The sequence below is a fragment of the Scyliorhinus torazame genome, chromosome 6 (assembly GCF_047496885.1).
Source record: "Scyliorhinus torazame isolate Kashiwa2021f chromosome 6, sScyTor2.1, whole genome shotgun sequence".
In the NCBI taxonomy this organism is placed as follows: domain Eukaryota; kingdom Metazoa; phylum Chordata; class Chondrichthyes; order Carcharhiniformes; family Scyliorhinidae; genus Scyliorhinus; species Scyliorhinus torazame.
Genome location: NC_092712.1, coordinates 103692805 through 103719328, shown reverse-complemented (window position 1 = coordinate 103719328; position 26524 = coordinate 103692805). Strand labels below are relative to the sequence as shown.

General features: G+C 44.7%; 1 long non-coding RNA gene across 1 annotated transcript; it reads right to left on the bottom strand.

The window, feature by feature from the left end:
• Positions 1-1666: 1666 nt before the first annotated feature.
• On the bottom strand, positions 1667-13117 carry LOC140424928 (uncharacterized). The gene is made up of 2 exons (XR_011947730.1): positions 12175-13117; positions 1667-4719 (listed from the first exon to the last, which is right to left on the bottom strand). It is a non-coding gene; the product is annotated as an uncharacterized lncRNA (long non-coding RNA).
• Between the last annotated feature and the right edge of the window lie 13407 nt (positions 13118-26524).

Below are 26524 nucleotides of genomic sequence, written 5' to 3'. Positions count from 1 at the left end.
CTAATAAAGGATGAGAAACTTCCACCCATTGATATTGCTTTATCATCTCTGGGCAAAATCTTGGAACTGCCTACCCAATAGCATTTCATAAATTGCATAGAATCCCTACAGTACAGAAGGTGGCCTCTGAAAGTGTGCCCTACCTAGGCCCACTCCCCCACCCTATCCCCATAATCCCACCTATCCTTTGGACACTGAGGGAAATTTAGAGTAGCTAATCCACCTAACCTGTACATCATTGGACTGTGGAAGGAAACTTAAGCACCCGGAAGAAACCCACACAGACACAAAGATAATGTGCAAACCACACACAATCACCCAAGGTCTGAATCGAACCAGGTCCCTTGCACTGTGAGGCAGCATTGATAACAATCGTCCCACTGTGCTGAATGGCCTCCTTCTGAGGGCAGCACGGTAGCACAAGTGGAGAGCACTGTGGCTTCACAGCGCCAGGGTCCCAGGTTTGATTCCCCGCTGGGTCACTGTCTGTGCAGAGTCTGCACGTTCTCCCCATGTCTGCATGGCTTTCCCCAGGGTGCTCCGGTTTCCTCCCACAGTCCAAAGGTGTGCAGGTTAGGTGGATTAGCCATGATAGCCCTTAGTGTCCAAAAAGGTTATTGGGTTACGGAGATAGGGTGGAAGTGATGGCTTAAGTGGGTCGGTGCAGACTTGATGGGCCAAATGGCCTCCTTCTGCACTGTATGTTCTATTGTGGGAGTGCTTTCACCGCATGCTTACAATGGTTCAAGAAGGCATCCCCACGCTATCTTCTCAGAGCAGCTAAAGATGGGCAATAAATGTCCGCCTTGCCAGCCATGCTTACGTACCAAATATGAATAAGCTCTGACAAAAAACAGGGTGCCACTCAGACCTCTGGCATAATGCACACAGCATAATCGTCTGCAAACAGTCCACTCTTGGTTTTATAATGGGGGGGGGGGGGGCGGGGGGGAGGTTGTCAGTGATGAAAGAGCTGAAAATGGTTGTGTTGAGGACACTGTCCTGCCGAACTCCTACATGCCCTGTAGCTGACATTTCCTCTATGATACTAGTCACTGAAGAATTTTCCCCTTCATCTCCAGTGATTCCAATTTTCCTGTGAGTAGAAAATGGCCTGGTGTCACATATATGCCACAGTATCATTGTAGCTCTGTTGTGTGTTGTGTTCAAGTCTGTGGGGCATTAACACTAGATGGGACCCCCACCACCTGGAAGTTCCCCTCCAAGTCCCTCACCATCCTGACTTGGAAATATACCGCCGTTCCTTCACTATTGTTGGTGGAACTCCCTCCCTAATAGCACAGTGTGTCTACCTACATCACAGGGACTGCAGAGGTTCAAGAAGACAGCTCGCCACCACCTTCCGAATGGCAATTCGGCAGGGTCAACAAATGTTGGCCTAGTCAGTGAAGACCACATCCCATAAATGAATAAAGAAAATAAATCAAGAGGAGTGGGCGTGGTTGAGGTCCAGATAAAAGGCAGTCATTGATTTGGGGTAGTTTATGCAGCCAGCAGGCAATGATACATCAAATGAAGATATAGGCACCTTTTTTCTGAGTCTTTAACTGTTGTACTGTAGAAGAGTTCCCCTATGTTCAGAATGAAGGAAGAGTCTTGAGGAATTTCAGCTAATACCGTAAAGTAACTGGAACAAGTGCGCCAATTGTAATAGCATTGTTGCAATTGTGAAATTTACTCACCAAAATGCTTACAATTAGAGCTGCAGATGTCTGTAAATTTGACATGGCTTCTAATCTACAATGTTATGCATTCCATTGTTGTCTGTGATGGGCACATATTACTTCAAATTAATATGTTCTAAAACAAGGTGATCTAACAATACTACTGAGGAACACAGAAGAGTTTGACATTTGGACTCTTGGTTGCTACCTTGAACAAATACATTTTTTCCTATCTAATCCAACACAATAAAGCAGAGAACAGTTCCTATTACACTTAGAAATGAATTGTGATTTCAACTAAATTGGAACGGACAAGAACCATTCAAGGCACATGGTACAACCTTCCTTGAGTTAATGGGGAATTTTCCTGGTAGGGTTATGGGCTAGCTGTTGCTCCACATTAAGTAGCACTACTTCTATTTGTCATTTCTTATCCTACAGCTGTTTCTCACGGATTATATCTAAGAGGACAGTTTTAACAGCCACAAAAATGGGTTTTGCCTTTCTACTGTATACAAGTGTTGTTTCGATTGACTGGTTATTTTTCCACAGTAAATCTCTTTCCACTGCTGTGCACTCATAAAAAATAATTAATTTTTGTTAGCAGCAGAAATGAAACCTATGGCGCGATTTAATGGCTACGTTGTGCTTAAGCGAGATCGCGATGAGGTGGTTAAATCACGGCAAGGGCAAGAAATGAGAACCGCGACGTGCGTCGATCTGTTTGCAATCTAACCGGCCTTGTAGCATGGTGAGAAACTATTAATCACCACTTAAGCCCAATCACCAAACAATTAATGGGAGCGACCCCCTATCTACCAGCCTCCCGTGATTTAATCGCCTCCCCAGCAAGTGATCACGTGGGCGCCGATTAGTACTACTTTTTAAAACTGTGAAGCTGGTGGGAGGGCTGCTGTGGAGACCCGTGGAGGTGAGTAGCCATCTTTGCTCACAGGCAAAGAACCCAGGACCACTGAGGTTGCTGCCCCGGTGCACGGACGGGAGTGGGCCCCCATTGGGGGAGGGGCAGTTGCGGAGCATGGGAGTGGCCACTCATGGCCTGGGCTAGGCATGAGGGGGGGGGGGGGGGAGATGGGTGTCTCAGAGCCCACAGGTCCACCATGCCACCCCATGGACCGTGTGGTCCCATTGTGGAGGCCTTTGGCCTTTGGCTGGAGGCTATTGCTAATTGGGAATTGGCAATCTTAGTTGGGTGAGCACTTCACACATCCCAAGTGGATTCCCATGAGTAGGCGGGCCATGTCGCATGTGGGAGTTATTGCCTAGCATCACAATCAGATCGTGATGCCTGGATACTGTGCCTGAACACTGCGGGAGGCCACACCTTGGATGCAATGACCAACATCTGAACACCCAGGGGCTGGGCCTGGTACCAGAGACTTCTCAGCGACCAGAGGGTGGGCATGTGCACTGGGGAGGGGACCAACGCCCGGTCCAGGTAACGTTACGTGCAAGTGTCTGGGGTACACGGTCTGGGGTCTGTTGACCAGGGGCCCCCGCTGCAGCCGGAGGTGCATGAACAGGGCATGATGAAAGGGGGTGGGGGGTTGGACAATTGGGGACATGGAGGGTCCCAGAGTGGAAGACATCACTGGTTATTTGTCTCACATCCTTACCAATCCCTCCTCCACGTGATGCAGGTAGGGCAGTGGATGTTGTCTAAATGGACCTCAGTAAGGCCTTTGACAAGGTCCCTCATGGCAGACTGATACAAAAGGTGAAGTCACACGGGATTTGAGGTGAGCTGGCAAGATGGATACAGAACTGGCTAGGTCATAGAAGGCAGAGAGTAGCAATGGAAGTGTGCTTTTCTGAATGGAGGGCTGTGACTAGTGGTGTTCCACAGGGATCAGTGCTGGGACCTTTGCTGTTCATAGTATATATAAATGATTTGGAGGAATATGTAACTGGTCTGATTAGTAAGTCACAAAGTTTGGTGGAATTGCGGATAGCGATGAAGACTGTCAGAGGATACAGCAGGATTTAGATCGTTTGGAGACTTGGGCGGAGAGGTGGCAGATGGAGTTTAATCCGGATAAATGTGAGGCAATGCATTTTGGATGGTCTAATACAGGTAGGGAATATACAGTGAATGGTAGAACCCTCAAGAGTATTGACAGTCAGAGAGATCTTGGTGTACAGGTCCACAGGTCACTGAAAGGGGCAACACAGGTGGAGAAAGTAGTCAAGAAGGCATACGGCATGCTTGCCTTCATTGGCCGGGGCATTGAGTATAGAAATTGACAAGTCATGTTGCAGCTGTATAGGATCTTAGTTAGGCCACACTTGGAGGATAGTGTTCAATTCTGGTCGCCACACGACCAGAAGAGATGTGGACGCTTTAGAGAGGTGCAAAAGAGATTTACCAGGATGTTGCCTGGTATGGAGGGCATTAGCTACCAGGGGAGGTTGAATAAACTCGGTCTGTTCTCACTGGAATGACGGAGGTTGAGGGGTGACCTGAAAGAGGTCTACAAAATTATGACGGGCATAGACAGGGTGAATCGTCAGAGGCTTTTTCCCAGGGTAGAGGGGTCAATTATAAGGGGGCATAGGTTTAAGGTGAGAGGGGCAAGGTTTAGAGTAGATGTACGAGGCAAGTTTTTTACGCAGAGGGTAGTGGGTGCCTGGAACTCACTACCGGAGGAGGTGGTGGAAGCAGGGACGATAGTGACATTTAAGGGGCATCTTGACAAATACATGAATAGGATGGGAATAGAGGGATACGGACCCCGGAAGTGTAGAAGTTTTAGTTTAGACGGGCAGCATGGTCGGTGCAGGCTTGGAGGGCCGAAGGGCCTGTTCCTGTGCTGTACTTTTCTTTGTTCTTTTTTCCTTGACATGGCACAGGTGGCGCACTGTCCTTTTGTTGAGGCCCTGTGGAACTTGCCCTCGTGGTGCTGCTGGCAGGCCAGGCGGCCAGATGGCGGTGAAGGTGGCAGCAGCAGTGTTGACAGAAGCTCAAGGTGGTGGCCCACATACAGGATGCCACCCCACATCCTGATGACCTGCCCTGTTAAGTAATGGATTAAGAGACATTCCAATTAGTTGTCTCATTTATGTTAAGTATCCAATAATTGACACTGATATGTAAAGGGGCTTCATGTGGCCTTTGTGTCGGGTCATGTGATGTTAGTTTTGTGCACAGTCTGTTAAAGTGAAATAAAGGTGTTTGTGGAAAAGGAGCAGAACCTTTGAGTCTTTATACAACAGCAGCTAAATGTATAACATATGTTAGCAGAGGATGGTTGTTGTGCAAATGTGAAGGGTTGAAAGATACAACTTTTTCAGACCAAACCAAGGAGTGAGTGAGAAGAAAAAAAAACCCTCGAAGATACATGGCTGAACCCAGGATAAAGATGGCCGGATATGACTACCCCCCCCCCTTATTTTCTGAAAGGAGATCCTACGACCAATGGAGAAGTGCAGTAGTTATGTGAACTAAGGTAACTGCCTTGGGAAAAAGAAAACAAGGTATGGCATTGGCTCTTTCTCTACCTTATGACAGTAAAATCCAGAACAAAGTGGAATTGGAAGAGTTAGACTCAGAAGAAGGTCTGCAGACTCTATTACATTATATGGATAAGATTTATAAGAAGGATGACTTGTTAAGTGTGCATGAAGCATGGTCGGATTTTGATAGTTCCGGAAAATAGAGGATTTCTCCATTGAAGCCTATATAATGGAATTTGGCAGACTATGTAAAAGGCTGCCGAAACACATCCTGGAATTTCCACAGTCTGTGTTGGCCTTTAAATTACTTGACTGTGCTAGAGTGAGCAACATGGATAGGCTCCTGGTTTTGACAGGAGTTCAGTTTGCGGATAAGGAGACCTTATTCGATCAGATGACAGAAGCTTCAAAAAAAGGTTTCTGGGGAAACATTCGATTCCAATGGCTCTGATGACCCAAATAGATCAGCCTGCAATGAAGCAGAATATGGAAGATACTAAAAGGATGGCAAAATCATACAGCTACAAACAGGTTCCAAGCTTATAGAAGGAGACCGGGACCCGGAAAATATGAAGACAGAAACCCTGTTAGAACCTACAATCGGAAGATGAACCCCAGAAATGCACGGGGCATGATAAATCGATGTTTTTGTTGTGACTCGCAATACCATTATGCTTTCAACTGTCCAACCCGTTATGATAGAGTGTTTGAAGCGACACATGACACCGAAGAGTCAGAAGAGGAAAAAGATAGTGGCCAGAAAGAAGGCACTGTCCTATTGACAAGCAGTTTTACGTCGGTAATGAGGGTGTTGGTTGCAGAATCCTTCAATTATGCTGTATTGCTGTATTGGACAGTGGCTGCACATCTACTGTGTGTGGAATTGACTGGTTAAAATGTTACCTGGACTCTTTGAATGCTGAAAATCGTAACAAGGTAAGGATTTTGAAAGTTCCACAAGTTTCAGGTGTAGGGATGATAATACTCTGAAGTCGCTGAAAAGAGTGGTGATCCCTTGCAATATGGCCAGAGTGAATCATTTCATTTGCACGGATGTTGTATCAAGTGAGATACCTTTGCTTCTGAGCAGACCGTCGATGAAGAAAGCACACATGAAACTGGATATGGAACAGGATAAGGCAACAGTTTTTGGAAAGATGGTGGACTTACAATTTACACAGTCAGGAGACAATTGTATTCCATTACTGACAAATAATATTTCAAGTACAGTTGTTACTTGAATGGCAGTTGAAAATGGGACTTTAGCTGATAAAAAGCTTGTTGTATTAAAACTGCATAGGCAATTTGCGCATCCGTCTCCTCGGAGGCTGAAAAACGTATTAAAGAGTGCAGGGGTAAGGGATGGAGACTATACTAAGTTACTAGAACAGATTAGTGATTGCTGTGAAGTTTGTAGGAAGTACAGAAGGATACCAGCACGACCGATAGTAACCCTATCTTTGGCCAGGGATTTTAACGCCCTTGTGGCCATGGACCTTAAGATCTGGGATAAAGTTAATAATATATTTATTTTGCATTTTGTAGATTTAGCAACCAGATTTAGTCAATTAACGATTGAACGAAGTAAAGAAAAGAGTAATTCTGGATCAAATCGTGGAAAAATGGATAGGGACAGGAATGGGCCCACCGGCAAAATTCCTTACAGACAATGGGGAAGAATTTGCGAATGATGAGTTTCGGGATGTGTGTGAAAACGTGAATATCACACTTCTGAATACGGCTGCAGAAAGCTCATTTAGTAATGGTGTGTGTGAAAGAAACCATGCAGTAATAGATGACATGCTCTGGAAAGTTTTAGCAGATAGACCAAACTGCAAGCTAAATTCAGCTTTCGCATGGGCAGTACATGCAAAGAATTCATTACAGATGGTTGGGGGCTATAGTCCTTATCAATTAGTGTTTGGTAGAAATCCTAAAATTCCGTCCATTTTGGATGACCAGCCTCCAGCTTGGGAAGGGACTACAATTAGCTCTGGTTTTGCTGAGCATTTAAATGCATTACATAGCAGTAGAAAAGCTTTTTTGGAAGCAGAAGTTTCTGAAAGAATTCGCAGAGCTTTGAGACATAATATACGGCCATCAAATACCTTTTTTCAGCAAGGAGACATAGTATACTATAAGAGAGACAATTTTAATGAATGTAAAGTCCCAGGGAAGATCCTAGGTATAGATGGCAAAACAATTATTTTGCAACATGGCAATCAGACTGTTAGGGTACATTCATCAAGGATAATGGGTACAGATTACAAATTTTCAAATTTAGACAGAGCAGACAGACATGACGAGGAACCAGGGTCATCTGGTATGCACATGTTACAGAACTATGAGGACCAGTTAACTGATATAGACATGGTTTCTGTAGAGGGACACAACACTTCTGATGATTCAGAACAGGCTATTTTTCCAAAAGGACAACTGCCAAAAGTTGGTACAAAAGTGACATACTTGCCTTAAGGGTCTATTCAATGGCAGGATGCAACTGTTATTAGTAGAGAAGGGAAGGCCACTGGAAAGTATAAACATTGGTTGAATGTACAGCATTCAGGGGAGGGAGTCAAGACAATGGATTGGGAACACAAAGTTCAAAAATGGAGGGCACAGAAACGCAGTGCCAGTTCAGCGAGTACATCGGATAGTGAACAGGTCTGCAGGAAAAGGTTGAGAACTATTGAAAGGACATCCCACAGCAGAAGGGAAAGATCAAGCAGTAGCAGTACAGAACAAGATACCAGGCGGGAGAGGGGACGTAGTTTATCAAGGTCTCAGAACATGAGTAAGACTACAAATACTAATAGGAGTAGAAGCCCACATGCACGTGAGAATTTGGTAGCTTCCAATAAGTTAGATGAAAAAGTTATCAAAAATGCCAAACAGCAAGAACTGCATAGTTGGAGTAAATTTGGGATATACACGGAATTACCGGATAGGGGACACAAGAGCTCTATCCCACAGATGAATTTGCACGGAAAAGGTTCTTCCAATGGATCTTAGAAGGCAAAGGCCAGGCTTGTGGCGAGGGGATTTGAAGAAAACTTGGAAGATCATGATTTAAGGGTAGATTCACCTACGGCAGGAAAGGTTATTTTAAAGATCTTTTTGGCTCTATTAGCCACAAAGGCATAGGAATGCAAATCTATAGATATAAAAGCTGCCCTCTTGAAGGGGCATCAGCTCCAGAGAGACATTTTTCTCCGTCCTCCTAAAGAAGCAGCTAACACAGAAGGGGTACTCTGGAAGTTGATCAAATGTGTATGTGGATTAAATGATGCGTTTGGAGTCTGGTATTTTTCAGTAAGGTCAGTATTGTTAAAGTTAGGCTGTTGCCAGTTGAAAGCAGATCCAGCAATGTTTTACTGGCATTATAAAGGAAATCTTTCTGGCATCTTTATGATGCATGTTGATGATTTTTTGTGGGGTGGGACTAGTGATTTCAAAGCTATTGTAATCTCTGGTTTGAGGAAATAATTTGGGGTTGGAAGACAGGCTTCTGGTGCATTTAAATATATTGAACTGGAAATCAGACGGACTAAGTTAGGGGCAACTTTACTTCAGCAATCTTATTTCGAAAGCATCAGCCCAATAACAATTAGCCATGGCCGGGTTTCACAAAAAGACACAATGGTTTCAAAGATGGAAAAAGAGCAACTACGAAGTTTAATTGAGGTAGACAGACTAGACCGGACCTGAGTTTTGATGTCTTAGAGTTGAGTACAATAATGAATGATCCCAAAGTAAAAGACATAATAAGAGTAAATAAAGCATTGGTCAAACTAAAAATGCAGGACTATGTTTTGAGGTTCCCAGTTTCAGGTGACCTTAGGCACTTGAAACTCAGTTTATAGTGATGCATCCTATGCAAATTGATGTGATGGGGTTTCAAGCGCAGGAGGATTTAGAATTTTCTTTTTGGGGAACAATGGTAAATGTTGCCCTCTTGTGTGGGAAACAAAGACAATAAGGAGAGTGGTCAAAAGCACTTGGCTGCTGAGACGTTAAGCCTTGTAGATGCGGTGGGTATGGCCTTTTATGTATCTCAGATATTGACAGAAATTTGGGGATTAGGGGATTTGGGTAATATACCTATTGAATGTCACATTGACAATAAATCCCTGTGGGAAAATGTGCATTCTACACAAAGTGTCAATGAAAAAAGGTTAAGGATAGACATCGCGGTTTGAAGCAGATGTTGGACAGAGGGGAAATAGCAAAAATCAAATGGGTTGACAGTAGCTATCAATTGTCAGACTGTTTTACAAAAAGAGGGGCTAGCTCACAGAAACTTTTGGATATTGTTAATGAAGGGCGCTTGTTTCTGTGACTGTTTCTTTTTTCTTCCAAGAATGAAAAAAAAGGGGGGTGAAATTGCGTGTGTGTTTTTGAGTTTCTTGTAATTTTGTTTTCACCTAATTATTTTTTTTCTCCAAGGGGCGACTGTTAAGTAATGGGTTAAGAGACATCCCAATTAGTTGTCTCATTTATGTTAAGTATCCAATAATTGACACTGATATGTAAAGGGGCTTCAGGTGGCCTTTGTGTCAGGTGACGTGATGTTAGAGTTTTGTGACGAGTCTGTTGAAGTAAATTAAAGGTGTTTGTGGAAAAGGAGCAGAACATTTGACTCTTTATACAACAGCAGATAAACGTATAACACGCCCACCCATTAGGCAAGGGAGGGACCCAGAGGGGGAGGCCTGCGACAGCCCAAGGTGTACAGACATCGCTGGTCAGTCGAGCAGATGCTGGACAAATGTGCCGTAGGAGGCTCCGCCTCAACAAAAGGACGGCGCGGCACCTGTACCATGTCCTTGCGGACTTCGCATCACGTGGAGGAGGTGGATACCCACCCCTGGTGGCCATCAAGGTCACCTCAGCTTCTGAACCTCTATACCTCAGGACCATTCCAGGGCTCGAGCAGGGACCTGTGCAGAATTTCACAAGCTACAGCCTGCAAGTGCATCCGTGAAGTCATGCATGCCCTGTTTTCCAGCCAGAAAACTATATAAACTTTGACATGGACATGGCCCAACAAGATGCCCAGGCAGCAGGATTCTCCACCATCGCCGGGATGCCTCAGGTCCAGGAGGTATTAGATGGCATGCACATCGCCATGCAAACACCAGGATGTCTGGGAGTGCTCTACATCAAAAGGAAGCAGTTCCACTCTCTGAACATACAACTTGTGCGTGACCACCTCATGAAAATCATGCACGTGTGTGCATGCTTCCTAAGGAGTGCGCAGAACAGCTACATCCTGTGGCAGTCAGTCATCCCCGGCCTCTTTGAGGACCACCCCAGATTGGCCGGTTGACTATTGGGGGATTAGGGGTACCCGCCGAGGACATGGCTGAGGCTGGTGACTGATGTGGAGACCCAATACAATGAGGCCCATGCGGCCACCCGGTCTGTTACTGAATGATGCATCAGACTCCTCAAAATGCGGCTACGATGCTTCGACTGCTCCATTAGTGCACTGCAGTACACCCCGCGGAGGGTTGTCCATTTTCTGGTGGTCTGCTGTGTCCTCCACAATCTGGCACAGCAACAGGGTGACATGCCAGACGAGGAGGGGGAGGAACATGTTGCCCCCTCTGAAGTGGAAGGCGATGACAAACCGGCACCAAACCAGGACTATCCTGGGGAGGACCCACAGGACCGGCCAGAGGATGGAGGACAGGCGGCAGCCATGTCATTGTTTTAAGTTTTAATGGTTTAATGTGGGCAAATGTGAAAATGTCCATTTTGGCAGGAGCAATAAAAGAATAAAAAATTAGCTTACAAAAAATAAAAATAAGATAAAAACAAATTACTGCAGATGCTGGAATCTGAATCAGAAACAAAAATGCTGAAAAATGTCAGCAGGTCTGACAGCATCTGTGGAGAGAGAGCAGAGCTAATGTTTCGAGTCTGGATGACTCTTCATCAGAGCTAATTATTTAAATGGTAAGAGTTTGCAGAGCTCTGAGGTGCAGAGGGATATGGAGTGCTCGTACATGAATCACAAATGGCTGGTATACATGTACAGCAAGTGATTAGGAACGGTAATAATCTTTTATTTGAAGGTGAACTGATTATATAGAAACAGAAAACATTGAAAATAGGAGCCGGAGGAGGCCTTTGAGCCTGCTTTGCCTTTCATTATGATCATGGCTGATCATCCATCTCAAAAGCTAAATCCCACCTCTCCCCCCCCCCCCCCCCCCCCCCCATATCCTTTGATCCCCTTCGCTCCAAATGCTATATCTAACTGTTTCTTGAATGTTTGGCCTCAACTACTTCCTGTGGTAATGAATTTCACAGTCTGACCACTCTCTGGGCGAAGAAATTTCTCCTCACCTCTGCCCTAAATGGCCTACCCATATCCTGGGATTATGACCTCTTGTTCTAGACACCCCCACCATCGGGAACATCCTTCTTATATCTACCCTGTCCGTTTCTGTTAGAATTTTATAGGTTTCTATTAGATCCCCCCTCATTCTTCTGACCTCCAGCAAATACAATCCTAACTGATTCAATCTCTCCTCATAGATCCACTGGAATCTGGCAACCTTGTGCAACAGCCATCAAAATATCCTGCAGGCCACTCTCGGAACCCTGATGGGCCACATACATGGTGGCAGGTTGACCAACACTGCTTTAAACAGATACATGTGTGACATGCTTACCTGTGTCAAGTTAACCCTAAATTTTGAATGTGTGGTAAATCTTTTAATGTTGGAAAGTTTTAAAATATATGCACCTGTTTTAAGTACCATGAAGCCAGGTGACAGAAACCATCCATGATTTTGAAAGTATATTGCAGTGTGCAACAAGAATATATTGACACAAATCACAGCATTAAGCAGTTCATATTGTCCACATTCACACCAAAGATAGTTAAATTAACAAAGAGTGTTCGCTTGAACTTTTATCAATAAAAGCCATGTCAATCTGAGAAATACGATTATTAATTTTAAAACTACATTTTATTGCATTGAATAAATGAACTCATCCTTACTTTATCATGATTCATTAAAATTCAGTCTTGTTCCATTAATTTTCATTGTTTTTGAACAGTGACATCTGCAGAAAAGTAATGCTGTAATACTGCATGGAATACAAAGCCATATTTTCTTCATTTCACTAATATTGTCAAAAAAATCAAATGAATAAAAATAGTTGCAATATCAGTAGAAACTCCAATGTACTATTTATAAGTTTTTGACACTGCTCTTGAGTATTACTCACCCTCCAAAAAAAAGAGAAATAAAAGAATTGTAAGTGCGAAGGGAGAAAAAGATGATTTTTGCTTGGGGCTTGTCAAGGTCCCCTAATGATGAACCTGTGCCACTTTCAACAGCTCAGTCAAATTGAAAAATGATCATTTTACTGCAGGTAGCTCCACAGTAATAAAATAAATGATTAGTACAGACAAGGTTTCTGCCCCAAGAGCATGGATCTTGCAGCCATTGGTGGATTTATCACAGTGAAGCAGAAAGAAGTGGCCTGCCCAAGAGCATTTAAAGCACGTGACTCTCAACAGGTACTAATCCAGACAGTGGAGTCCCATAACTGAGTATATGGGCAGAGTGCATATGGAGATTGCCAATTGACAGGGACAGTGGGACTAAAATGTGTCGTCTGCACCACAATAATTTACTGCAACAACCAAATATTCGCAAGGTACTGCCAACAGCAGGGCAGATCACCTGTATCCTCCAGCCTTTTATGTTCCAGGGTCATCGCAGGGATCCAAGAATTACATTTCAAGACTCAAATGATTTTGTTTATTTGCCTTTTGCACATCAGACATTTTATTTTCTGCACAAAGACGGAAGAAAAGTAAAATAAATGTATTGAGTGTGTTGAATTTGTGAGTTTCTTATGGACGACAATAACAACTACAGCAACACCATTTGTATTTATATCGCACCTGTAAAGTAGCAACATGCTCCAAGGTGTTTCATAGGGCCATTACAAAATTTGGCACAAGCCATAGAGGGCAATAGTAATGCAGACGACTGGAAGCTTGGTCACAGAGATAGGTTTTTAAGGGATGTCTTAAATTAAGAAAGTGAGATAGACACAGAGAAGTTTAAGGAGGAAATTCCAGAGCTTGGGGTCTAAACAACTGAAGCCATGACCACCACTGATGGAGTAATTAAAATCAAGCATGCTCAAGAGACCAGTATTAGAGGAGCACATTTCATTATTTGGTCATTGGTAATAGCTAGAGCAGCCTGCAACAGCGACTGCAGTCCTTCATTGACTGTGAAGCCATTTGGAACATTCGGAGGTCATGAAAGATGCTATACAAATGCAAATATTTCTTGCTTTTAGGAGTGTACTGAAGAAGGAAATTAGAAGACGAAATTTGGGGCTGGATTCTCATGTCCCCCTGCAGTGAGTTTCTCAGCAGCGCCATTCGCTGGCGGTGGAATTCTCTCTTCCCGCCATTGTTAATAGGATTTCACATTGAAGCCACCCCGCGCCACCGGGAAACGAACCAGAGTGCACTACCGGTGGGAGAAGAGGTGAGCATCTGGGGAACTGATAATTCTATTATGATTAGGCCTAATCCAACCAGAAATGGAAAATGTCAGTACACAAACTCAAACACCAGACTGAATTAGGGCATAATTGTGAAAGATGAGTGAGTCAGCGGAGGAGAGGTGGAAAGAGGAATGTGCACATTGCAATGTAAAACAGCGATGGAATTTTATTTTAAAAATGATTGCGAAGGTACAGAATAAGAATGTGTCATTAAAAATAAACTATACATAGTTTCAGGATGCCCATGAAGAGATTTGAAACCAATTAGAATTTAATATGAGGGTCGATACAGTTTATGATATCAATAACAAAAAAAGTCTGACGGAGAAAATGAGAAAACATGAAAAGTACTTAAGAGCAGTGTGAGGAAAGATAAGTAGAAGCATGAGGGAAAACATTTAAAAACAGCAAACTGAAAATATTTTACAACTATATTAATAAATAGAATTGAGATAACTGAGATGAGGTTTCTGAGAGGAGGATTGTTTCCTTGTAGATGATGATGCAAGAATGATGGATGTATTAATAAGTATTATACTTTGTAACCAGCTTGATTGAAGAGTGGAGGCGAATGCTAAAGTAGTTAAGAATTAGATGAGTAATGTTAAATAGATAAAAGAACATTTTAGATTAGTTATTTATATTGAAGCATCAGAGCCCATCCAAAGGTCGTAAGATAGATGACGGAGAAAATTACTGAGGCTTTGTGTGTTAGAGAACAGGAAATCTTTGACTTTTATTAAGAATGAAACATATCTTGTATTATTAAGAATGAAACATATATTTTATTCATTCAGAAGATGTGGGTTCTGCTGGCAAGGCCAGCATTCCTAATTGCCCTTGAGAATGTGCTGATGAGTCACCTCCTTAAACCACTGCAGTCAATGTGGTGTAGGTACACCCACAATGCTTTTAGGGAGAGAGTTCTTGGACTTTGACCCAGCAACTGCGAAGGAACGGCGATATATTTCCAAGTCAGGATGGTGTCTGACATAGAGGTGAACTTGCAGATGGTGGTGTTCCTATCCATCTGCTGCCCTTGTCCATCCAGGTGGTAGAGGTTGCGGGTTTGGAAGATGCTGTTGAAGAAGCAATTGCATCATGTAGATGGTACACACTGCTGCCACTGAGCATGTTTGGGATTGAGAGTAAATGTTGAAGGTGCTGGTCGGGGTGCCAATCTAGCAAGCTGCTTTGTCCTGGATGATGTCAAGCATCTGGACTGTTGTTGGAGCTGCACTCATCCAGGCAAGTGGAGATACATTACCATACATATAGATAAAGGACAAATAGTTAGAAGTAGCCAGCCCATTATTTGCAAGGCACAATCATACATGATAAACATTGAATTCTTTGAAGAGATAACAGACATGGTAGATGACAGAAATGTGGTGGATGTAGTCTATATGGATTTCAGGAAAGCCTTTGAGGAGGTACCACACAGCACTTGTAAAACATTGAAGGATATGGAATTACAAGGAGGATAACAATTTAATAATTATAATAATAATCGTTTATTGTCACAAGTAGGCTTCAATGAAGTTACTATGAAAAGCCCCTAGTCGCCACATTCCGGCGCCTGTTCGGGGAAGCTGGTATGGGAATTGAACCCACGCTGCTGGCATTGTTCTGCATTGCAAGCGAGCTATTTAGCCCACTGTGCATAATTAGTTAGAAGAAAGAACACAAAGAAGAAATTAAGGTCAGATTTTCAGAGTTGTTGGAAGTGGGTTATGGTGTCTGACTGTTCACTGCATTTGAATCATGTGGATATAAGCCTAAATGGGTCAGATCAAAATTTGCAGGTGAGAACAAAATCACTGAAACATTGAAGCATGGAAAATAGGAGGAAGAGGAGGCCATTAGGAGCCTGCCACACCATTCAATATGAGATTGGCTGATCCTCTATATCAATTGCCATACTCCCACTCCCTCCCTACACCCCTTAATGCCTTTAGTGTCTAGAAATCTGTCCACTTCCTTCTTGAATATATTCAGTGACTTGGCCACCACAGCCTTATGTGGTAAAGAATTCCACAGCTTTACTACCCTCTGAGTGAAGAAACAAATCCTCATTTCAGTCCTACATAGCCTAAAGAATGTTCTTATTCAATTACTTTCAGATTGAGCGATCTTTAGAACCCTGGAGACACCTGAAACTGACGACCTGAAATCGACCCGGACCAGCCGACCACGTGTGAGCAGCTGCCGGAGCTGCAGTCCCAGGCCTGGGAATTCCCCTACAGCAGCTGCCAGAGACCCGGAAAACACCACAGAAGCCGGGACCTCCAGTGATCCAAAAAGACGAGGTGTTGGGTGTCTTAAAAAATATTAAGGTAGATAAGTCCCCAGGGCCGGATGGGATCTACCCCAGAATACTGAAGGAGGCTGGAGAGGAAATTGCTGAGGCCTTGACAGAAATCTTTGGATCCTCGCTGTCTTCAGGGGATGTCCCGGAGGACTGGAGAATAGCCAATGTTGTTCCTCTGTTTAAGAAGGGTGGCAGGGATAATCCCGGGAACTACAGGCCGGTGAGCCTTACTTCAGTGGTAGGGAAATTACTGGAGAGAATTCTTCGAGACAGGATCTACTCCCATTTGGAAGCAAATGGACATATTAGTGAGAGGCAGCACGGTTTTGTGAAGGGGAGGTCGTGTCTCACTAACTTGATAGAGTTTTTCGAGGAGGTCACTAGGATGATTGATGCAGGTAGGGCAGTAGATGTTGTCTATATGGACTTCAGTAAGGCCTTTGACAAGGTCCCTCATGGTAGACTAGTACAAAAGGTGAAGTCACACGGGATCAGGGGTGAACTGGCAAGGTGGATACAGAACTGGCTAGGCCATAGAAGGCAGAGGGTAGCAATGGAGGGATGCTTTTCTAATTGGAGGGCTGTGACGAGTGGTGTTCCACAGGGATCAGTGCTGGGACCTTTGCTGTTTGTAGTATATATAAATGATTTGGAGGAAAATGTAACTGGTCTGATTAGTAAGTTTGCAGACGACACAAAGGTTGGTGGAATTGCGGATAGCGATGAGGACTGTCTGAGGATACAGCAGGATTTAGATTGTCTGGAGACTTGGGCGGAGAGATGGCAGATGGAGTTTAACCTGGACAAATGTGAGGTAATGCATTTTGGAAGGGCTAATGCAGGTAGGGAATATACAGTGAATGGTAGAACCCTCAAGAGTATTGAAAGTCAAAGAGATCTAGGAGTACAGGTCCACAGATCACTGAAAGGGGCTACACAGGTGGAGAAGGTAGTCAAGAAGGCATACGGCATGCTTGCCTTCATTGGCCGGGGCATTGAGTATAAGAATTGGCAAGTCATGTTGCAGCTGTATAGAACCTTAGTTAGGCCACACTTGGAGTATAGTGTTCAATTCTGGTCGCCACACTACCAGAAGGATGTGGAGGCTTTAGAGAGGGTGCAGAAGAGATTTACCAGAATGTTGCCTGGTATGGAGGGCATAAGCTATGAGGAGCGATTGAATAAACTCTGTTTGTTCTCACTGGAACGAAGGAGGTTGAGGGGCGACCTGATAGAGGTATACAAAATTATGAGGGGCATAGACAGAGTGGACAGTCAGAGGCTTTTCCCCAGGGTAGAGGGGTCAATTACTAGGGGGCATAGGTTTAAGGTGAGAGGGGCAAAGTTTAGAGTAGATGTACGAGGCAAGTTTTTTACGCAGAGGGTAGTGGGTGCCTGGAACTCACTACCGGAGGAGGTAGTGGAGGCAGGGACGATAGGGACATTTAAGGGGCATCTTGACAAATATATGAATAGGATGGGAATAGAAGGATACGGACCCAGGAAGTGTAGAAGATTGTAGTTTAGTCGGGCAGTATGGTCGGCACGGGCTTGGAGGGCCGAAGGGCCTGTTCCTGTGCTGTACATTTCTTTGTTCTTTGTTCTTTGTTGTTCTGCTGCTCTCCAACGACCAGACCAGCATCGCAGAAGCTGGAGCCCTCTCACCCTCTCTCTCCCCCCCCCCCAGCTTACAACCCCATTGACCCGGAGAGCTGCGACCCCCTGCAGGTCCCAAGCACTCCTTCCACTCCCCCCTCTACAGTTGCCCCACACTCGTAAAAATCAACTCCCACAGCCTAACAATCACTAATACAGCTCTTTTAAATTTACTTGCAGGTCTAGAGATCCTCCATCCTCTGAAGGAAGACCGCGATCTGGAAAGGACCCTGCAGACACCAACACATGGACCAGGCCATCACCTCATCCACAACCGTGACCCCAGAGACGTCATACACTTACCGGCCTTCACCCCACTCACGCCGGAGCATGGTCTGGACATCCACCGACCTATGAAGCCAAACTGCAGCCCAACAGCGACCCGGCACGCTCAACCGCGCAGACCCACCTACCGACACAGGAACCGAAAGCAAGGCCATCCACACACCGACCAGAGTGAATAACCTCATTGGACACAACTATTCCCTTAACACTGCATACTCTCACCGTCTCCCAGGCTCGAAAAGAAGCAGTCACTCCAGGAAGCGTGGAAAACGTGCAGCCCTGCAGGCGAGAGTGAAACAACGCGGCCCCAAAGCCCCTCTGCCTAGCTTACTCCGAGCTAATGTCCAATCTCTGGAAAACAAGCAAGGTGAACTTAAAGCCAGACTCACTTTTCAAAGAGAACTAAGGCACTGCTGTGTGCTCTGCTTCACGGAGACATGGCTCACTCCTGCTTCACCGGACTGTGCCCTACAACCAGAGGGCTTCTCAATCCACTGAATGAATCGTACGGCGGCCTCAGGCAAGGCTAGGGGAGGTGGGGTCTGCCTCCTAATCAACACCTCCTGGTGCCTAGATATAGCAACACTGGCAAGTTTGTGCTCCCCGGACCTAGAATACCTGACGCCCCTACTACCTTCCGCGGGAGTTCAGCTCATTATCCTGGTGGCAGTTTAGATCCCACCCCACGCGAACGTGAAAATCGCACTGGACAAAATATTCACCACCACAAATAGCCTCGAAACTAAACATCCCGAGGCCTTGTTCATTGTAGCTGGGGGACTTCAATCAGGCCAAGCTCAAGAGCGTACTACCAACACGTCACCTGTTCCACCAGAGGCCCAAACATCCTGGACCACTGATACACAAATATCAAACATACCTACCGCTCTATCGCCTGCCCACACTTTGGCAAATCTGACCACAAGGCTGCGCTCTTGCTCCCGGCTTATAAGCAAAAACTGAAGTGGGAGAATCTGTCAAAGAAAGTTGTGCATTGTTGGTCTGAGGAATCGGATGATCTCCTCTGGGACTGCTTAGAGTCAGTGGACTGGTCAGTATTTAAAAACTCTGCGACCAGCCTGAACGAGTACGCCACTACAGTAACTGACTTCATTAGTAAGTGTGTAGAAGACTGTGAGCCAAAGAAGCAAATCCGCGTGTTTCCCAACCGGAAACCCTGGATGAACAGGGATATCCACTGCTTGCTGAAGTCTAGGTCTGAGGCGTTCAAGTCAGGCAACCCTAACCTATACAAGAAAGCCAGATATGACCTACAGAAATCCATCAAAGATGCCAAAAGACAGTCCCGGACCAAGCTCGAGTCCCAGGCTAGCCACACGGATCCCCACCGTCTATGGCAAACAAGACATAAAGGGCTACAAGATGAAGGCATGTAAAATTGTCGGCTCCAATGCACCTCTCCCTGATGAGCTCAACGCATTCTATGCCCGCTTTGAGCAAGAGGTCAGCGAGAACGAGCCCTCCACCCCACAAGTCGCGGATGAACTTGCATCTGAGATCACCACTGCAGACGTCAGAGCAGCCTTCTCGAAGGTCGACCCTGGAACACCTAGATAACAAAGACACCTATGTCAGACTCCTATTTATCGACTACAGCTCAGCCTTCAACACCATCATTCCTACGAAACTCATCTCCAAACTCCGTGGCCTTGGCCTTGGCTCCTCCCTCTGCTACTGGATCCTGAACTTTCTAACCCATAGGCCTTAATCAGTAAAGATAGGCAACAACATCTCCTCTACGATCATCCTCAACACCGGTGCCCCACAAGGCTGTGTCCTCAGCCCCCTACTATACTCCTTATACACCTATGACTGTGTGGCCAAATTCCCCTCCAACTCGATTTTCAAATTTGTGATGACACCACCGTAGCGGGTCGGATTTCAAACAATGACGAGACAGAGTACAGGAATGAGATAGAGAATCTGGTGCAACGACAATAATCTCTCCCTCAATGTCAACAAAACGAAGGAGATTGTCACCGACTTCAGGAAGCATAGTGGAGAACATGCCCTGTCTACATCAATGGGAACGAAGTAGAAAGGGTTGAGAGCTTCAGGTTTTTAGGTGTCCTGATCACCAACAGCCTGTCCTGGTCCCCCCCATGTCGACACTATAGCCAAGAAAGCTCACCAACGATTCTACTTTCTCAGAAGACTAAGGAAATTTGGCATGTCAGCTACGACCCTCACCAACTTACATAAGAACATAAAGAACTAGGAACAGGAGTAGGCCATCTGGCCCCTCAAGCCTGCTCCGCCATTTAATGAGATCATGGCTGATCTTTGTGGACTCAGCTCCACTCTCCGGCCCGTACACCATATACCCGAATCCCTTTATTCTTTAGAAAGGTATCTATCTTTTTCTTAAAAACGTTTAAAGAAGGAGCCTCAACTGCTTTACTGGGCAAGGAATTCCAGAGATTCACAACCCTTTGGGTGAAGAAGTTCCTCCTACACTCCGTCCTAAATCTACTTCCCCTTATTTTGAGGCTATGCCCCCTAGTTCTTTTTACTTTAAAGGCTGAACAGTAGAAATACTCACCAAGTTCTACTTACCATGGGTGGCTACCGCTCTTCTCACATTGGTTTCTGGTCCTACTCGATGAACGTACGTTCAAGCCAAGCAGCATTGAAGTTGGCCTGTTTTTCTGTCCCCTGATGCAAACTTCTGAAAAAGTTTAAGCCACTTATCTAATTAACTACCTGCCAATCCAAGGAGAGCCTGGAAACGCCTGATTTAAAGCTGAACTAAACCTCAACTTCTCCCAATCCAAAAAGCAACTTATAGTTAATTGCTAAATTGAAGAAAAGACTGGACTTAAGATAGCAATTAACCTTAATATTCACTCACTCACCAATCTCCAACTTAAGCAGCCCAAAGCAGCACTCCAGTGCAGAAGTATAGTCTATTATTTAGGAGATCAAAGGAAGTTGTTAAAGAATTTTGACAAGATGGATGAATAGGCAAAAAAGTAGCAGTTGGAGCCCAATGTCAGTAAATATTAGGTTCTATAATTTAGTTCAAAAAAATAGAAATTATACACTAAATGAAAGTGACTTAGTGCTGTGAAAAATCAGAGAGATTTGTCAGCGCATATTCATAGGATATTAAAGGCAGCAACTTAAATAGAAAAAAGACTATAAAATACTTAACAGAATTCTAGGCTTTATCATGGGGTAAGAAGTATAAAAGTCAAGAGATAATGATAAACCTACAAAAAATCTTTAATTATGTGTAGTATTGGGCCTCGCATGATAAGAAGGGTATTACAATATTAAAGTGGAGACTACACAGATCCATAGGATGCTGAATGGCAAGAGTAAATATAAATACAGAGGACCACTTGAAAAATGTGAACCATTTTCTTTGGAACAGTGCTAATTACAATTATATGATAGAAATGTTTCACATTATAATAAGATTCTAAGTGCCCAGGGATGTGCAGGTTAGAGTAGGGAGATAGGTTATGGGATAGGGCAGGGTGGACGGTGAAGTGAACATGGGTAGCGTGCTCTGTTGAAGGGTCGGTGCAGACTCGATTGGCCAAATGGCCTCCTTATGTACTGTCAGGAATCTATAAGTAGGCAATGCAGATAGAAGCAGATCACTTCTGTTGCTGAGGGGTGTAGAACAAGAAGTCAAAGATAAAATCAAATGTGCAGGATTTAAAACAGAAAGCAAGAGAAAGCGGTTTACATTTGTGAAGCTGTGACATTCAGTTGCAAAATTACTATTTGAGACAGAAACTAAGTCAACATCCAAGTGGAATGCCATAAGAATCAGTGCTGATGCTCCAACTATTTAACACCTCTACTAATCACTTAGATGGAAGGATAGACTGTATTTTAGCCAAATTTACTGATGATACAAAGATAGGTAGGAAAGCAAGTTGTGACGAGGATACAAAAGATGTATATGCGGTACTATATACAGTTTTGATCTCCTTTCATAGAATTCACAGTGCAGAAGGAGGCCATTTGGCCCATCGAGTCTGCACCAGCCCTTGGAAAGAGCACACTACGTAATCCCACACCTCCATCCTATCCCCATATCCCAGTAACCCCGCCTAACCTTTTGGACACTAAGGGGCAATTTATCACGACCAATCCACTTAACATGCACATCTTTGGACTGTGGGAGGAAACCGGAGTACCCAGAAGAAACCCACGCACACATGGGGAGAAAGTGCAAACTCCACACGGACAGTCACCCGAGGCCGGAATTGAACCTGGGTCCCTGGAGCTGTGAAGTGGCAGTGCTAATCACTGTGAAATACTTGCGTTGGAAGCAGTTCAGGGAAGGTTCACTCGCTAATTTCTGGGATGAAGGAGTTACCTTATGAGGAAAGGTCAAGCAGTTTTGGCCAATATTTATTGGATTTAGAAAAATGAGAGGTGATTTTAATGAAATATATAAGATTCTGAAGGGGGCTTGACGGGGTCGATAATGGGACATGGCTTGCTCTTATGTTGGAATCAAGAACTAGTGAGCACAGTTTAAAAATCCCATTAAAGATGAAGATGAGGAGGACATTCTTCTTTCAGAGTCTTTGGAATTTCCTTCCCCAGAGAGCAGTGCAGGCTAGGACATTCAAGGATGAGTTAGACACAAGGGAGTCAAGGGCAATGGGGGAAAGGCAGGAAAATGAAGTTAAAGCCACAGCGAGATCAGCCATGATCTTATCAAATGGTGAAGCAGGCTTCAGGGGTCAAATAGCCCAATCCTGCTTCGATTTTATATGATTATAGAACGAGGGATCACGGTTTAAAAATAATGAGTTGCTCAATTAAAGACGGAGATTAGGAAAATTTCTTTCTTCCAGAGGATCGTGAGTCTTTAGAATTCTCTTCCACAAAAGGCTTGGAAGCAAATTCTTTGAAAATTTTGAAGGCAGAGTGAGAGAGATTCTTGATTAACAAGGGGGTGAAAGGCTGTTGGGTAATCAGGGATGTGGTGTTGAAGTTACAATCAGATAATCCGTGATCTACTAGAATGACAGAGCACGCTCGATGCACTGAGTGGCCTACTCCTGCTACAAATTCATATATGTATTCATATGTTCATATATGTATTCATATGTATGTATTATGATGTTATGATCTTATGATGAAGTCTATATTGCCTCTCCCTGACATTTCTGACAAGATGCATCACCTAACTGAACAATTTAAATTCAATTAAACAAATTACCAAATTGTTGCTAAAGCCCTATCTGCTTCATCAATTCCCTTCAGAGAAGTAAATCGAACATCCTCACAGAGTCTGGTCTACATATAACTCCAGGCCCCCTGCACTGTGCTTGGCTCCAAACTGATGCCTGAAATGGACAAATCAGTTCCTATCAATCATGACAGCCTTCCTTCTTCTAAAATAATGGTTTGCGAAATGGTGGCCAACTCTGTTAAGCATCACCTGGTGGGGCTCAGATCCGCCACTACGGTGTGGCAGTCGCTGCTGCATTTGCTGCAGAGGAAGACGGTGGGCCGAGGTGCTCAAATTTGTTGGCCTTTGTTTTCCCTGGGCCCTCTTAACCAGCTGAGCACATCTTCCAATGCCCTTCCAAACAGGCAGCCTCAAGAGCTCACAGCCATCAGTTGTGAATGCCAATGTCATCATTCTCATATCTCGCTAGCACGGGTATGGACGCCCAACAGGTCATGACCAAGTAGCCAGTTCACCATACAGAAAGTCTTTGGGTATAATTCATCTGATGAACGTGGCCAAACCAATTCAGATGTCATTGACTCAGCAATAAATATGCACTGATGGAATTAGTGCTCCAGAACCTCTGGGTTGGTGACCTTCTCCTGGCACAAGTTGACGAGAATACGTCGGAGACAGCGAAGGTTGAAACTGTTCACCCTTTTCTCCTGCCTAATCTATGTTGTACATGTCTCACCACTGAGGAGTGCACTGAGGACTCAACCTTGGTAGGCTTACAGTTTGGTGTTCTCAAGTCAGGTTGCTGTTGTTCCACAATCTCTTACTCTGTATGAGCTTAACAGCTGCAGATTTTGCTAAACATATGTGGATTTCAGTGTCAAGTGACAGATAGCTGTTGCCTCCCAGGTGCCAGGGTCCGTGATGTCTCGGATCGTGTTTTCGGGATCCTTAAGGGGGAAGGGGAGCAGCCCCAAGTCGTGGTCCACATAGGTACCAACGACATGGGTAGGAACAGGGATAGGGATGTAAGGCAGGAATTCAGGGAGCTAGGGTGGAAACTTAGATCTAGGACAAACAGAGTTATTATCTCTGAGTTATTACCCGTGCCACGTGCTAGCGAGACGAGGAATAGGGAGTGAGAGGAGTTGAACACGTGGCTACAGGGATGGTGCAGGAGGGAGGGTTTCAGCTTTCTGGATAATTGGGGCTCATTCTGGGGTCAGTGGGACCTCTACAAACGGGATGGTCTACGCCTGGACCAGAGGGGTACCAATATCCTGGGGGGGGGAAATTTGCTAATGCTCTTCGGGAGGGTTTAAACTAGTTCAGCAGGGGATTGGGAACCTGAATTGTAGCTCCAGTATACAGGAGGTTGAGAGTAGTGAGGGCATGAGTAAGGTTTCAAAGTTGCAGGAGTGTACCGGCAGGCAGGAAGGTGGTTTAAAGTGTGTCTTCTTCAATGCCAGGAGCATCTGGAATAAGGTGGGTGAACTTGCGGCATGGGTTGGTACCTGGGACTTCGATGTTGTGGCCATTTCGGAGAGATGGATAGAGCAGGGGCAGGAATGGTTGTTGCAGGTGCCGGGGTTTAGATATTTCAGTAAGCTCAGGGAAGGTGGTAAAAGAGTGGGGGGTGGCATTGTTAGTCAAGGACAGTATTACAGTGGCAGAAAGGACGGTGATGAGGACTCGTCTACTGAGGCAGTATGGGCTGAGGTTAGAAACAGGAAAGGAGAGGTCACCCTGTTAGGGGTTTTCTATAGGCCTCCGAAAAGTTCCAGAGAAGTAGAGGAAAAGATTGCAAAGATGATTCTGGATAGGAGCGAAAGCAACAGGGTAGTTGTTATGGGGGACTTTAACTTTCCAAATATTGACTGGAAACGCTATAGTTCGAGTACTTTAGATGGGTCCATTTTTGTCCAATGTGTGCAGGAGGGTTTCCTGACACAGTATGTAGATAGGCCAACGAGAGGCGAGGCCATATTGGATTTGGTACTGGGTAATGAACCAGGACAGGTGTTAGATTTGGAGGTAGGTGAGCACTTTGGTGATAGTGACCACAATTCGATTACGTTTACTTTAGTGATGGAAAGGGATAGGTATATACCGCAGGGCAAGAGTTATATCTGGGGGAAAGGCAATTAAGATGCGATGAGGCAAGACTTAGGATGCATCGGATGGAGAGGAAAACTGCAGGGGATGGGCACAATGGAAATGTGGAGCTTGTTCAAGGAACAGCTATTGCGTGTCCTTGATGAGTATGTACCTCTCAGGCAGGGAGGAAGTGGTCGAGCAAGGGAACAGTGGTTTACTAAAGCAGTCGAAACACTTGTCAAGGGGAAGAAGGAGGCTTATGTAAAGATGAGACATTAAGGTTCAGTTAGGGCGCTCGAGAGTTACAAGTTAGCTGGGAAGGACCTAAAGAGAGAGCTAAGAAGAGCTAGGAGGGGACATGAGAAGTCTTTGGCAGGTAGGATCAAGGGTAACCCTAAAGCTTTCTATAGATATGTCAGGAATAAAAGAATGACTAGGGTAAGAGTAGGGCCAGTCAAGGAAGTTGTGCGTGGAGTCTGAGGAGATAGGAGAGGTGCTAAATGAATATTTTTCGTCAGTATTCACTCAGGAAAAAGACAATGTTGTTGAGGAGAATACTGAGATTCAGGCTACTAGACTAGAAGGGCTTGAGGTTCATAAGGAGGAGGTGTTAGCAATTCTGGAAAGTGTGAAAATAGAGAGGTCCCCTGGGCCGGATGGGATTTATCCTAGGATTCTCTGGGAAGCTAGGGAGGAGATTGCTGAGCCTTTGGCTTTGATCTTTAAGTCATCTTTGTCTACAGGAATAGTGCCACAAGACTGGAGGATAGCAAATGTTGTCCCCTTGTTCAAGAATGGGAGTAGAGACAACCCTGGTAACTATAGACCAGTGAGCCTTACTTCTGTTGTGGGCAAAGTCTTGGAAAGGTTTATAAGAGATAGGATGTATAATCATCTGGAAAGGAATAATTTGATTAGAGATAGTCAACACGGTTTTGTGAAGGGTAGGTCGTGCCTCACAAACCTTATTGAGTTCCTTGAGAAGGTGACCAAACAGGTGGATGAGGGTAAAGCAGTTGATGTGGTGTATATGGATTTCAGTAAAGCGTTTGATAAGGTTCCCCACAGTAGGCTACTGCAGAAAATACGGTGGCGTGGGATTCAGGGTGATTTTGCAGTTTGGATCAGAAATTGGCTAGCTGGAAGAAGACAAAGGGTGGTGGTTGATGGGAAATGTTCAGACTGGAGTCCAGTTACTAGTGGTGTACCACAAGGATCTGTTTTGGGGCCACTGCTGTTTGTCATTTTTATAAATGACCTGGAGGAGGGCGTAGAAGGATAGGT